Raw genomic sequence first — 13,858 nt, 5'->3', positions numbered from 1 at the left:
TTCCATGTACAAATTTGTAGAGCTGCCACTACAATTGAGATACAGATGTTTTCTGTTATCTTACAAGAACTCCCTTGTGCTACCTCTTTGTATTTGTCTCCATCTCCCTTATTCCCCCCATCCCTGAGCGCTGGCAATCACTAATCTGTCCACCTCTGTAGTTTTATCATTTCGAGGATGTTATATAAATGGAATCATACAATATGCAACATTGTGAAATTAAATTTTTTCGCTAACCATAACTTGTCTTTGAGGTCCATCCAGTGTCTTGCGTATATCATAATTTCATAAGCTTTTATCACTGAGTCGTGTTCTGTTGTATGAACATACTAGAGTTTGCTCAACTCTACAACTACCGAAAGGTATTTGAGTAGTTTCCAGCATTTATTTCACTATATAAACCACTCTGAACATTGAGGTACGGGTTTTTGTGTGGACATAAATTTTCTCTGGGGTAAATGTCCCCAAAAGAGGGCAATTGTGGGATCATATGGTAAATGCATATTTCGTTTTGTAAAATCTAGAAGACCATTTTGCTGAGTGGCTGTGCCATTTTATATTCCCAACAGCAGTGTGTGAGAAATCCAGTTTCTCCCTATCCTTACCAATATTTGTAATTTGTTTTTTTTTGAATTTTTATTTTAGACGATCTAATAGGTATGTCATGATATCTCATTGTGGTTCTACTTTACATTTCCCTGCTGTACCAGAGTGGAGGAAACCAGAATGCCACCTGGCCTACCTCCTGCCACGTTGGTCTACCTTGATGCCAGGGCGGGGTCAAGGCTCAGCTCCCACTGGGTCCTGATGACAACACAGTGGGTGGGAATACAGAGTAAAGACCAGACCAGCTTGCTCATCCTTGTTCTGCTTCATCAGTGCCGGTGGGGGTGGCATGGGGGGGTGGGTGGGATGGAGGCTAGCTCCCAGCTGGACCCCACGAACACTACTGCTGACAGGAATATCAGACCATTGCAGCCTATCTCCATTGAGTAGAAGGTAGAATTGGCTCCTCACTCATCTCTGCTCAAAACCATGGAATGTGTGCTGTGGGTGCGGTGGACAGAGTATTAAATATTGCATTGCTCGAGTATGCTAGGTATCATCCAAAAGGTTTTCTGTTCTGGTAAGTTGTTTCTTTCCTGATCCTCTGACCAGGGTGAATGGGATTTTCTTGGAGTTCTTTTTGTTTGTACCTATTGGTGGTTCAGGTTTCCCCAGTGCCCTGTCTGGGATGTATGGAAGGCAAAAGGACAATCCAGGGAACTCAACTCTGATTCACGCCTCACATCTCAGGGTAACTGGTCACTTTTCTGTCTTCACCCCAACTTTTGAGACTTCTAATATTTGTTTATAGTGGTTTATGTCCAGGGTTTTTAAAGAAGAAGGTCCTGAGAAGGTTGGGCTATTTTATCCTGGCCAGAACAAGGCAGTCTTCCACAAGCAATTGCATTTTTATTTTATAATAGCTTTCTTGAGATGTAATTCATATGCCATACAATCCACCCTCTTAAGATGTACAATTCCATGGTCTTTGGTCAACCATAACCAGTATCTAATTTTATAACATTTTCATTATCCAAAAAAGAATTCCTAGACTAATAGCAGTCTATCAGCCTATTTGAGGAGCTGCCAAATATTTTTCCAAAGTGGCTTCACTATTTTACAATCCCACCAGCAAGGTATGAGGATTAAAATTTCTTCACATGCTTGGCAACACTAGTTATTGTCAGGTTTTTTAAATTTTATCAACCCTTTTTGAATTCACATCACCGGATATGAAGCAGTATCTCATTGTGGTTTGATTTGCTTGTCCTTAGTGGCTAATGAAATTGAACAGCTTTTCATGTGCTTATTGGCTATTTGCATGTATTCATTGTAGAACTGTCTGTTCAAATCTTCTCCCAATTTCTGATTGTGTTTTTATTGCTGACTTGTAAGAATCTTTCCATATTCTGGATACAAGTGCCTCATCAGACATATGATTTGCAAATATTTTCTCTTATTCTGTGTGTTGTCTTTTTATTTTCTTAATGATGTCCTTAGAAGCACAAATTTCTTAATTTTGATGGAGCCCATTAAGATTTTTTTTTCCTTTTAACACTTATGCTTGGTGTCATATTTAAAAAAATAATTGCCTAATGCAAGGCCATAAAGATTTACTTCTATTTTTCCTTATAAACATGTTGTTGTTTTAGCTCTTACACTTAGGTTTATTATTCCTTTTTAGTTAATTTTTGTATATAGTGTGAGGTAAGGGTCTAAAAGTACATTATTTTGCATGTATGTACACAATTTCCCCAGTATCACTGATAAAAATTAATTAACCATATATATATATGTTATATGTATAACAGTTTATTTCTTTTTTTAACAGTTTATTTCTGTACTAGTAATTCCATTCCACTGATTTGTATTTCTAACTTTATGCCAGTACCAAACTCTCTTGACTACCTTAGCTTTATAGTAAGCTTTTGAGTTCCTTACATTTCTAGATGAATTTTGAGATCACCATATCCATTTATGCAGAAGAAGAATGTGGCTAGGTTTTTTGTAGGGATTGCATTAAATCTGTGTATCGATTCGAAGACTATTGCCATCCTAACAATATTATGTCTTCCAATCCACAAACATATGATGTCTTTCAATTTATTTAATTTCTTTCAATAATATTATATGGTTTTCAGTGTACAAGTCTTGCACTTATTTTGTTAAAATCAACTCTAAGTATTTTATTCTTTCTTTTTTATTTTTTAAGATTTATTTATTTACTTGAGAGAGAGAGAGTTGGGGAGGAACACAGAGAGAGAAATAAGCAGACTCCACGCTGAGCATAGAGCCTGATTCTGGGCTCAATCTCAGTACCCTAAGATCATGACCTGAGCCAAAACCAAAAGTTGGGCACTTAAACAACTGAACCATCCAGGCACCTCATGCTTTATTTTTTTGATGCCGCTTGTACATGGAATTGTTTTCTTTTCATCTTCAGATTGTTCACTACTATTGCACAGAAATATAAATTTATTTGTGGATATTTTTCTTGTATCCTGCAGTCTCCCTGAATTCATTTGTTAGTGCTAACATTTGTGTGTAGGAGGAGGTAGGATTTTCTATATACAAGATCATAGCATCTGGAAACAGACATAGTTATACTTCCTCTTTTCTAATCTGGATGTCTTCTATTTCCTTTTCTTCACTAACTAACTTGGATATCATCCAGTACAATGGTGAAAAGGAGTGGCAAGGGTGGACGCTGGATGCTTTGAAAAGCAGGGAAGGTTTTAAGCTGATTTCCATGGGAAAGTTTTGGAGCTTAGTTGTGGCAAGATGATACTGATATGAATTTTCTAGGCATAAAACTCTACAACCTGCAGCTCAGAAAAAAAGTGGAACAGTGTCCAAGTCAAAAGATTTTGGAGCAAAGAGGAAATTATAGCTTAGATAAGGGTAAACCAACAAAGCAGTAGTAAACTAATAATAGAAAGATAGAGAAGTCAACATTTAGGAAAATAAAAGCTAATTATCAAATAAAATATTTTCCACTGTAAGTATAATAAAGCTCATATAAAATTTGGCATTGTTGAAGAGATATAATCAAAACACAATGCTTTCCCAGCCCAAAACAGTAATGGAGAATGAAAGAACTTTTATTAACGAATACTAGGTAAATAAGAATGAATATTTTAAAAGTTTTGATGTTGCTGAATTGCTAAAAGTTATATTTCTAAATAGCACAATTTTTTTTAAATTTTTATTTATTTATTTATGATAGTCACACAGAGAGAGAGAGAGAGAGAGAGAGAGAGAGAGAGGCAGAGACACAGGCAGAGGGAGAAGCAGGCTCCATGCTCCGGGAGCCCGACGTGGGATTAGATCCCGGGTCTCCAGGATCGCGCCCTGGGCCAAAGACGGGTGCTAAACTGCTGCGCGACCCAGGGATCCCATAGCACAATTTTTTTTAAAGGTTTTATTTATTTATTCCTGAGAGACACACAGAGAGAGGCAGAGACACAGGCAGAGACAGAAGCAGAGGGGAACTCGATGAGGGACTGTGGGGAACTCAATGAGGGACTCATCCAGGGACTCTGGGATCACACCCCGAACCAAAGGCAGATGCTCAACCGCTGATCTGCCCAGGTGCCCCAATAGCACAATATTTTTATCCAGTAGTTTGTCTTCCTCTTGTTCTTCAAACAATTGTAGATTCCTAGGATTTTTTAAGTGACTTTTAAAATTCTTTCCTGTTCTTTTTTTACTTATTTATTTATTTGAGAGAGAAAGAGCATGAGCAAGAGAGAAAGAGCATGAGAGGGAGAGGGAAAAGCAGACTCCCCGCTGAGCAGGGAGCCTGACGCGGACTCCATCCCAAGACTCTGGGATCATGACCTGAGCCAAAGGCAGTTGCTCAACCAATGAAGCCACCCAGGCACCCCTCTTCTTCTTGTTCTGATTAAATACTCTAAAACATTCAAAATCATTGGGGATCATGGGAAAGAATATTCCTTTTATTTTTCCCCCTCCTTTTCAGAAGAGCCCAAACCTATTTGCCCTCATTGGAAGCACAGTGAGACACAAAAATAAATTCAGCACAGTAGTAGCTATCAAAGATAAGAGGAGAAAGATTCCTTGGTGAATTTAAGGTTGCCTTCTACTTTGAAGCCTTAATGAAGGCCTGTAATGCTGTTATACTCACATAAACAGATTGTTCAACTTTATGCTAATAACCAATGATGGCCTTTGAAGTAATATATTTGACTATGTTATATATTTTTCTTGCTCTGCTCCAGACTCACATTTGCCCCAGGGATCTGTGAAACTAAATCCTGGCAACTACACTTACCTGAGTCTCTGAAGCAGCCACTGATATCCTGTGATCATTGGGTTAAAAAAAAAAAAATAGGTCCATAAAACAAAGCATCTTTTCTCTTTTTCTCAACCCCACCTCAAGCTCTCCCACTTGTATTAGCTGTTTGAAAGCTCTAATTAAAGCCACCGTGTTTTGATACACAGCCAGCCCCCAGTAGGCTGAATTACAAGTCATTCTACAAAGACTCAGGCTGGGTCTTAGCTCTTAAAGCTAAAACAGTAAATAATAGGTGACATTTGACCAAACTCAGCATCGTTTTTCTAGCAGAGACAAAAAAATTCATGATTTTCTATGAATATATACAACATAGCACTTCTTTGTCATGGCCATTGTTTCAAATTATAACAAATCCACTGTAATCAACAACAGCAAAAGTGAATTAAGTACTATGTAAGAAATAAGATATCAAACGTGAGATACTCTGGAAACATTTCATCACCGTATCAAATCCAGGCAATCAACTGACACATGTTTTTGTTCATGTAGAATAAGAAGGATATCTGGCCAGGCATATTAAGGAGACAAAGTATGGGAACTATACAGCTGGCTCAAGGATTCAGGATACGGATGGAGAAATAAGATATTTACACGTAAAATGATAACTAAAAACAATACATGATAATGAACAGAAATTATGATATTCCTAATATTTCCATAACTTTCTAGAGTTTACAAAGTTTAATCTTCACAATTACTCTGTGAATGTGGTGTGACCACCATTCAACAGATAAAGAAATTGGGATTTAGGGAGACATTGGGATTGAGGGAGACATACACTTGCCCATTATTTCACTTGTGATAAAAGATAAGATCTAACATCAAATTCATGGTTCTGAGTATTCCAGGCAATTAAGTGTCTAGATCAAAACAGGAACATGGCACTGTCAGGGAAGCATTCATGATAGATGCTGGATTTGACTAGACCTAAGCACATAGATCATGTGAAGTGCAAAACAAGTTTGTTGCAAAGGTCTGGCTCTGGGAATTCTAAAGGCCTTCATTAGAATTTGGAGAACAGTGAGTAAACCAGCTTGCCTGGAGGGGAGGCTTCAGGTCATGCTGGAACGGCAAGGCTAAAGTGTCTATACTTTATGAAGTGTATTAAAGGGCAACCAATGAAAATGAAAATTTTAAAACAAGGGAGTGTCTTGATATCTCTGAAGAAAATGGCAATAGCCTTCAACAAGGTAGATGACTCTGAAGTTCTTTCAAATAAAAATTATTATTTAAATTAATTATGGATTAATGTTAATTATTAAAAATATTAACATTTCTATTTAAACCAACTATTAATAATATTAATTAATAGCAATTCATCGTTAATTTTTTTCTGGGAAATCAGGATTGCCATACTATGACAGAATAAATTTTCAGACCATGAATTTTGGCAAAAATTTTATACTGATATCATTGGGCTGAAGAGATATCAAAATCCCTTCACAGAGGCTTCCATTCGGTTTGATGGTAGCTGAAGGATATTCATTTATGCCAACTGTTTCTTTGTTACAATGCCCAGAAATTCTATGAATCTTTTTTTTTTTAATAATAGACTGGGGTCATAATCATCTCTAATAAACAGCCTTTGTTTCCAGGATTCTGAACATTTTCTGAGGCACAGTGTTGCTTCTTAAAAGCCTTGAGATTCCCTAGAAACCAAGAGTCATGGCAGAGAGGCCGTGAATGGCTAACAGTGACACTGGCTTGGGTCTATGAGCTGCGGTTTTAAGCCCTAAGAACAGATTCAGATGTAGGGTTGGGGAACATTGCCTCTCTGTCTTCCCTTCCAGATCCGAGCTAAGCAGTGTCCACTGTGCCGAGACAACAAAATACAGGACTACGACACTGGTACTTTCTTCAGTAGAACTCTGTCCTTCTTACAAAGTTCTTTATCGGTGAAGCATGGAGAGAATCTATGGGTTTGAAGGATTCACTGAAGTTGTTCTTAGGACTATGCACTGATTAATTTTATACGAATACATGGAAGTAAGATGTACCAGGATGAATAAAATTAGTGAACATTCTAAAGATGCTCTCGATGCTTCAATAATTGAAGATAAACCCTGAAACAATATGATAGAAAGTTATCTTCCATTTATTCCTTATATTCCATGCTCTCTGATTCCACATATCTTGATATTTCAAAACCATTCAAGATTTATTTGTAATACAGATCTTGGAAAACTTGGTATAATTGATATGCATGGGTTATGATTACAATTTCAATGGCAGTATTTGGCTCTCATAATTAAAAGATTGTCTTACTGTACCAACTCAACCTGTATTTATTGAACTTCCGTTCATACCCCCACTTTAGACATCAGAGACACCTGGTCCTTCATCCCCAAGTATTAAAACTTGGTTATAAAGCAAAACACACATGCTTTGAAGCACTTCCAAAGTTAGCAGTCAGTGAGCATAAAACAATATTTTAACAGTACAAATTAAATATATATAAATATATATAAATAAATATATATATATATATATATATATATATAATAGAATCAGAGGAAAATAACAAACTAGACAGATTGGGGAATAATATTTTTTGACCACAGATGGTGCCCACATCCCACTCAGCAGATAGAGATTCTTTCAAAGTCTCAGGCTTTGACAAGCCCATTCTACGACCTAGAAGAAATAGGTCATTTCGTTCAGTCAGACTAAAACCTGGCGACATTCCCAGTCCTGACAAAGGGGAAAATGAAGCTTCTATCACTGTAACCCCAGATACTCAGATGAAGAAATTTATCTAGATTTATAGAAATTCATCAGAAGATTAATCATTTAACAAACTAAAGGATCCAAAGCAATTCTATGTTCAATCACCAGAGAATGAAAGGCCTCAGTTCTTCATCCAACAAATATCTGTCGAGCATGTGTATGTGTCAGGCACTGTTATACGTCTTAGAAAATATAACCATGAGCAAAAACGATCAAATCTCTTGCCCTGGTGCTAACAGTCTAGTGGCTGAAGAGAGACCAAAACCAAACATAAATAAGACACGGGATGCGAGGTGGTGATAAGTAGTATGTTGAAAAATTAAACAGAAAGAGGGAAGGGTGTAATGGAAAGGGGACTCTCTTTAAATAAAGTGACTAGGGAGGCCCTATTGGGAAGAGGATATTTGAGCAAAGACCATAAGGAGCGGAGGAGGTGAACTTGCAGGTGTCTGGAGGAAGAGTTGTCTAGGCAGAGGGAACAGCAAGCACAAATGTCCTGAGATAGCTGTGTGTCTAGTGTGTGGGAGGCACACCATAAAGGCCAAGGTGGCTAAAGGAGAGTGAGAAAGAGAGAGAGAAGATGGATTAGGAGGATAATGGGGGCCAGGATTGTGTAAGGCCCTCTGAGATGTTCAAAAGAACCATGCTTTCATTCCAAGAAGCTATCACAGGGTTTTAAGTAAAACAACATGCTCTTACACATTTCAAAGCGATTGCTCTGACTCTTGTGCTGAGAATTAAAAGTCTAAACATATAATTCCCCTTTGCCTTGGAAATAAGGAGTCCCTAAAAGTATTACATATGATTCAGAAAAGAAAGTGTCATGTCTTGTGCCTTGTACAAAGATGTGGCCGATTCATCCTCACTTAGGTATGTGGCTGCAAAATGGTAGTGAAGTTGGAACGGATCCACCCATCCTCTCGAACTTTGCCACCCTCATGACCGGTTGTACTCAACTGAGGAGCCAGCTGGTCAGGATTATGTGCTTCCGTCCCACACTGGAGAATGAAAGGAAGATGTGGGCCTCAGGAACTTACTATTGGCAGATGCAAGCTGCACTACTTATTTCTCCTCCTACTCCTACTAAGATGAAAGTCAGCTTGCTCTCAATGGCAAATAAACACTATTTTTATTAAGAAAAAGGAAGACTTCTTTACTTCAAAATACTTTCTTTAAAAAATAGAACACATATCCGGCAACTCTTGATCCCAAGGTCATGAGCTCAAGCCCCACGTTGCACATAGAGTTTACTTAAAAACAAACAAACAAACAAACAACAACAACAAAAAACCCTACAGCACAGAGTAAAACCCAAAGTCTCAAAACTGACATCCAAGGATTCATCTACACAGAGCTCTTCTTTCCCACATTTTCTATTTTTCTTGCATATGGACAGTGAGCTTTAGCCAAACCGAGCAGCTGTGTTCTGTTTCTTTGCTTATGCTATTTAATCTGCCTAAAATGCTTCCAGAATTCCCCCTTCTCCTGGTTCCTAAAAGATCCAAAAGGAAGCAAGAAAATGAAGTGGAAAGATCAAGAACTTAAAACAAGAAGCCCCAAGTATGTAGTAGCTCAACTTTGGCCGCACCGCTTCAACTTTCTCCACCTATTTTCTCATCTGCTGTTACCTAACCCACAGAGTGTGTTAGGTACCAACTAGACGTTGCATGTGAAAGTCCTCACAGACGGCAAAAATGCAAACCACATTCATTTATGTAGTCAATAAATATTTATTTCACTGAAAGTGAGAAGTTGGGGAGAAGAGAGGGAATGTAGGAAGGAATCTAGCACAGTGGTAAGTGCTAGCACAGAAGGAGTCTGTGGCCCCTTGTGGATTCTCCCATTCTCACTGTACCGGGTCATATGGTGGAGAGACAGTAATCAATCCCAACTCCAACATTCATGGCACTTGGGCCAGGAGTACAAATGGAAGTCCATATTCCACATGTTGGAAACCTTCAGAATAATAAAATTGGAAAGTACAGGCCACCTGGGGGGCTCAGTCAGTCAAGCATCTGCCTTTGGCTCAGGTCCCTGGGATGGAGCCCACATGGGCTCCCTGCTCAGTGGGGAGCCTGCTTCTTCCTCTGCCCCTTCCCTCCTTGTGTGTTCTCTCTCTCTCTCTCTCTGTCTCTCTCTCTCAAATAAATAAATAAAATCTTTTAAAAGATTATTTTAAAGAGAGAGCTCATGCAAGTGGGGGTGGGGATGGGGCAAGGAGGAGCAGAAGGAGAGGAGAATCTCAAGCAGACTCCACACCTAGAAAAATCAAGATTTGTACCAATCCAATAGTTTCTTTCCTCTTGTCTATTTAGATGGCTGAGCAAGTGAGAGAAAATCCTACACCTGTATAGGTTTGTATGTTGTCACTTAGGTCAACCATCAAGTTCACCTCGGCCTCAGTGCCTAACACTACCCTGGTTTTCATAGTATCCCTCCTCCATTTTCCTATGAGTATTTCAGTCCTCCACTTTTCCCAGGTCCTCCTTGTTCTCAATAAAATGCCTTACTTCATTTTTAACTCAAAAGAGAAGGAAAAAAAAAAGAGGTCATTTGGCAAGAATAGGATCATCTTTCCCCCCTTGCCCATGCCAGCTACCCAAACTTGACCCCATTCTTACCTCAATGCTGTGCCCTTTCTCCTGTGCCCTAAATGCTATCTCCTCCTACTCCCTTAGGGGCTTTCCCTCCCTTATTGATGTGTCTTAAATCTTTCCACCTCTATAATCTTTTCCCCACAAATCTCTAGATATGCTCTCTCTAAAACATGTCCCCAACTCAAAATGTCCCATGCCTCCAAGCCACATTAACTCCATAAAATGATCTTTTCCCAGGGTCACCAATGATCTCCTTGTTGGAAATAATTTAAAAAGTTCTGAAATTATACTCAACCACTTCTGCAGTATTTAAAGCACTGACTTTGTCCTTCATCTTGATAAATTCTCCCTTGGTGTCCATGAAATACAGCTTCCCTGTTTTCTTTTCAGACCTCTGGCTTCTCCCATTTTTCTCTTCCTCTAATCTTCCCATAAGTGTAGATGCCCCATGGTTTTTAGTACTCTTCTTTTTTGCTTTTTTATATTTTTCCTGGAAAATCTCACTCACTACTGTGGATTTGATTAATATCTTTAAATCAGTTTATTTTTTTATTGTTATATATATATATATATATATATATATATATATATATATATATTCTATTTTACCGTAAACACTTTTCTGCACACACCAGAGGCACAGAATGGGAGAGCAGATCCTGCAACTCAGCAATCATCCAATTGGGTGGGAATATGCTAGTCATCCCATAAGAAGGGACAGAAGAAAGGAGAGTTTTCACTGGTCCCCTAAGAAAGCAGCCTCTCTAGCAGTCTCTAATTTCTTCTAGGCAGGGAGATTGAAAAGATTACACTCTCTGCTGGATAGCCCCTTGTTGGTAAATCCAACCATGAGATTGTCTGGTGTTCTTGGTTCTCAGACATGAGCAGTCTCTACAGTAAACACTCCCTGGAGCAAGAAACACCTTCATATTATTCATTAACTTATTTAACTTATTTAATGAATATTAAGTGTCCCCAAAAATATTTATGATCAAGTGGGAGAACACATATTAAACCAGTAACTACACAGATAATTATTTGATTATATTCTATTAACTGACTTGAACGAAGAATATAGGATGTTGAAAGTATGTAACAGGGAATCTTTCATAACCAGAGCATCAGAGAAAATGTCATTTGAGAAATGGAAGATGAGTAGGAGTTAGTTAAGCAAATTCGTGGGACAGGGTTTTCTAGCAAAGTGATCATAAAGCTTGGCATGAAGCTTAATCAGCTAGGAGAATTAAAAGTGGGTCAGTGTGTCTAGAGTTTATCAACAAAAGAGAAGAAAGGGTAAAGAAGCAGCTTATAGGTTGTCTTGGACCAGATCTTGAGTAAGCCTGTTATGAATGTTGGATCTTATCCCGTGAGCGATGGAAAGCCATTTGCAAGATTTAAATCAAGATTGGCCTTATTTTCATTTCTTAAACTGCAGATTTCAGATTTTTTTTTTCTGTTACCAATACTAACTAAAACACTAGTATTTCAATTCATAAAAATGCAGACCAAATTCCAGGAATACATTCACTGTAGTGTTGCATCTTCTTTCTATCTAAATCATGCTCAGTTGAATGCACAACTCACCATTACTTCCTCCATGAAGCCTTCTTGAACATTTTAGGGCTCAGTGAGTGACCTACATCTTCATGAATTCTTAGAGCCATTGCAATCATATAACCTCCTGCCAGAATGTTAGCTCTAGGAGGGCAGGGATTCCTGTCTATGTCCACTGCTATATCCTAATCACATAAAACAGGGCCTGGCCATGGTTAGTGTTCAGTAGATATTTGTTGAATGAAAGAATGTATTGCCTTTAGTAAGGTTTTGAGATTCAGGGATTGTAAGATCCCTTTTTGGAATAAGTTATAATAATTTATTATTAAGCATACAGTGGCTGAAAAGAAAGCAAAACAAAAATTCTAGCAAACTTAAAGAAGCATGTATATTTCCTTTTATCTTCATAAATGTTTATATCTTCATAAATTTATATATATTTACATAGAATGGAGCAAATTATACATATATGTTAAATATATAAGCATATTTATTTAAAGCAAAACAGTTTTAAGGATATAAACTCACAAAATTGAAGGAAATGCTAAACAATCAGATTCCAAGAAACAGGAAATAAGATATCTCTGGGGGTGTCAGCTGCAGAAACCCTCAGAAATCTTTTTTAGAGCCCTGCTTTTTACACTTGTGTGATTTCACTTCAAATTTAGATTTTAGGAGATGGTAATTGGCACAGTTTGAAAAACATATAATGCTTGCCCCTCTACCCCTTTCAGTTTAGGATGAAGAAGGGACCATTTCCAAAAAGAGCAAGTTGCCATTAATAGACACAGGAAAAACTGACAAGAGGAAATCTGCAAAAAATAACAAATTCCCGGGATCCCTGGGTGGCGCAGTGGTTTAGCGCCTGCCTTTGGCCCAGGGCGCGATCCTGGAGAATTGGGGTCGAATCCCACGTCGGGCTCCCGGTGCATGGAGCCTGCTTCTCCCTCTGCCTATGTCTCTGCCTCTGTGTGTGTGTGTGTGTGACTATCATAAATAAATAAAAAATTAAAAAAATAAAATAACAAATGCCCAACACATTCACTTTACCATGATGTAGAGTCTCTTCCTTTAGTTAAGTGCCATCAAAGACAAAGTATAGGCATAAATAGGTTTTTGTTCAGGCAGCCTGGGTGGCTCAGCGGTTTAGCACCGCCTGCAGCCCGGGGTGTGATCCTGGAGACTCGGGATTGAGTCCCATGTGGGGCTCCCTGCATGGAGCCTGCTTCTCCCACTGCCTTTGTCTCTGCCCCTCCCTTATCTCTCTCTCTCTCTGTCTCTCATGAATAAATAAATAAAATCTTAAAAAGAATAGGTTTTGGTTCAAGAAAACTTAGAACTATTATCTGTATTTGTCAGAGGATAAGTATTTATAATTAATAACTTATTTATAGTTTTATGTTATTTATATTAAAAATGTAGATCAATGTGATGGATTCTAAAAGTGGCCACAAATTTTTTTCTCTCAATAAACCCATGTCGTTGCAATTTGACTTTACAGATCCTCCATCACAGGATGTAATCTATTTTTCCCCTTTGATTCGGTCGTTAGTGAGGAGACTCGAGTAGCAGAAGCTTGATAAGCACTTGTTATTGTGGTCTGCCCAGGTGAACAAGCACAGATAGCACATCAAGTCAAGGATGCACCGTTCACACAGCCAAAGACAAGCCGTGCCAGCTGAGGTAAACCTGGGTTACTAATGCACACAAGTAAGGTCTAGACTCCAACCAGTGAAACCCAAACAAAATTTCATGAGCCAAATAAATGTTTGTTCTTTTCAAACACTAACTTTTGGTGTGATTTGCCATGAGGCAAAATTCAACAGATACACTCAGTCAGTAAATTACATTTTTAAGCTTAAGAGAAAAAATGAACAAAAGGAAGTAAGGCAAATCCAAACTTAACCATGCATGTTGTCTCTCTTCCTTGTTTGACTCTTCCTCCTTTTATTTTTAGAGAGAGAGCATGATGGAGGGGAGCAGTGAGAGGCCACAAGAGAGGGCAAGAGAATCTTAAGCAGGTTTCACACCCAGCATGGAACCCAACCCTGGGTTCAATTTCATGACACTAAGATCATGACCTGAGCCTAAATCAAGTCAGGTGCTTAACCAACTG

At 38.3% G+C, this 13,858-nt stretch overlaps 1 long non-coding RNA gene across 2 annotated transcripts; it reads left to right on the top strand.

The window, feature by feature from the left end:
- The first annotated feature begins 917 nt into the window (after positions 1–917).
- LOC140618430 (uncharacterized) lies at positions 918–13,531 on the top strand. Of its 2 annotated transcripts, none has more exons than XR_012018599.1 (2): positions 918–1,126; positions 13,295–13,531. It is a non-coding gene; the product is annotated as an uncharacterized lncRNA (long non-coding RNA). The 2 variants fall into 2 exon arrangements; XR_012018579.1 differs by lacking the exon at positions 13,295–13,531 and adding an exon at positions 6,655–6,892.
- The last annotated feature ends 327 nt before the right edge of the window (positions 13,532–13,858 follow it).

The sequence above is a fragment of the Canis lupus genome, chromosome 1 (assembly GCF_048164855.1).
Source record: "Canis lupus baileyi chromosome 1, mCanLup2.hap1, whole genome shotgun sequence".
Taxonomy (NCBI): domain Eukaryota; kingdom Metazoa; phylum Chordata; class Mammalia; order Carnivora; family Canidae; genus Canis; species Canis lupus.
The sequence above is the reverse complement of the archived record's forward strand: the minus strand, read 5'-3'. Positions and strand labels throughout refer to the sequence as shown.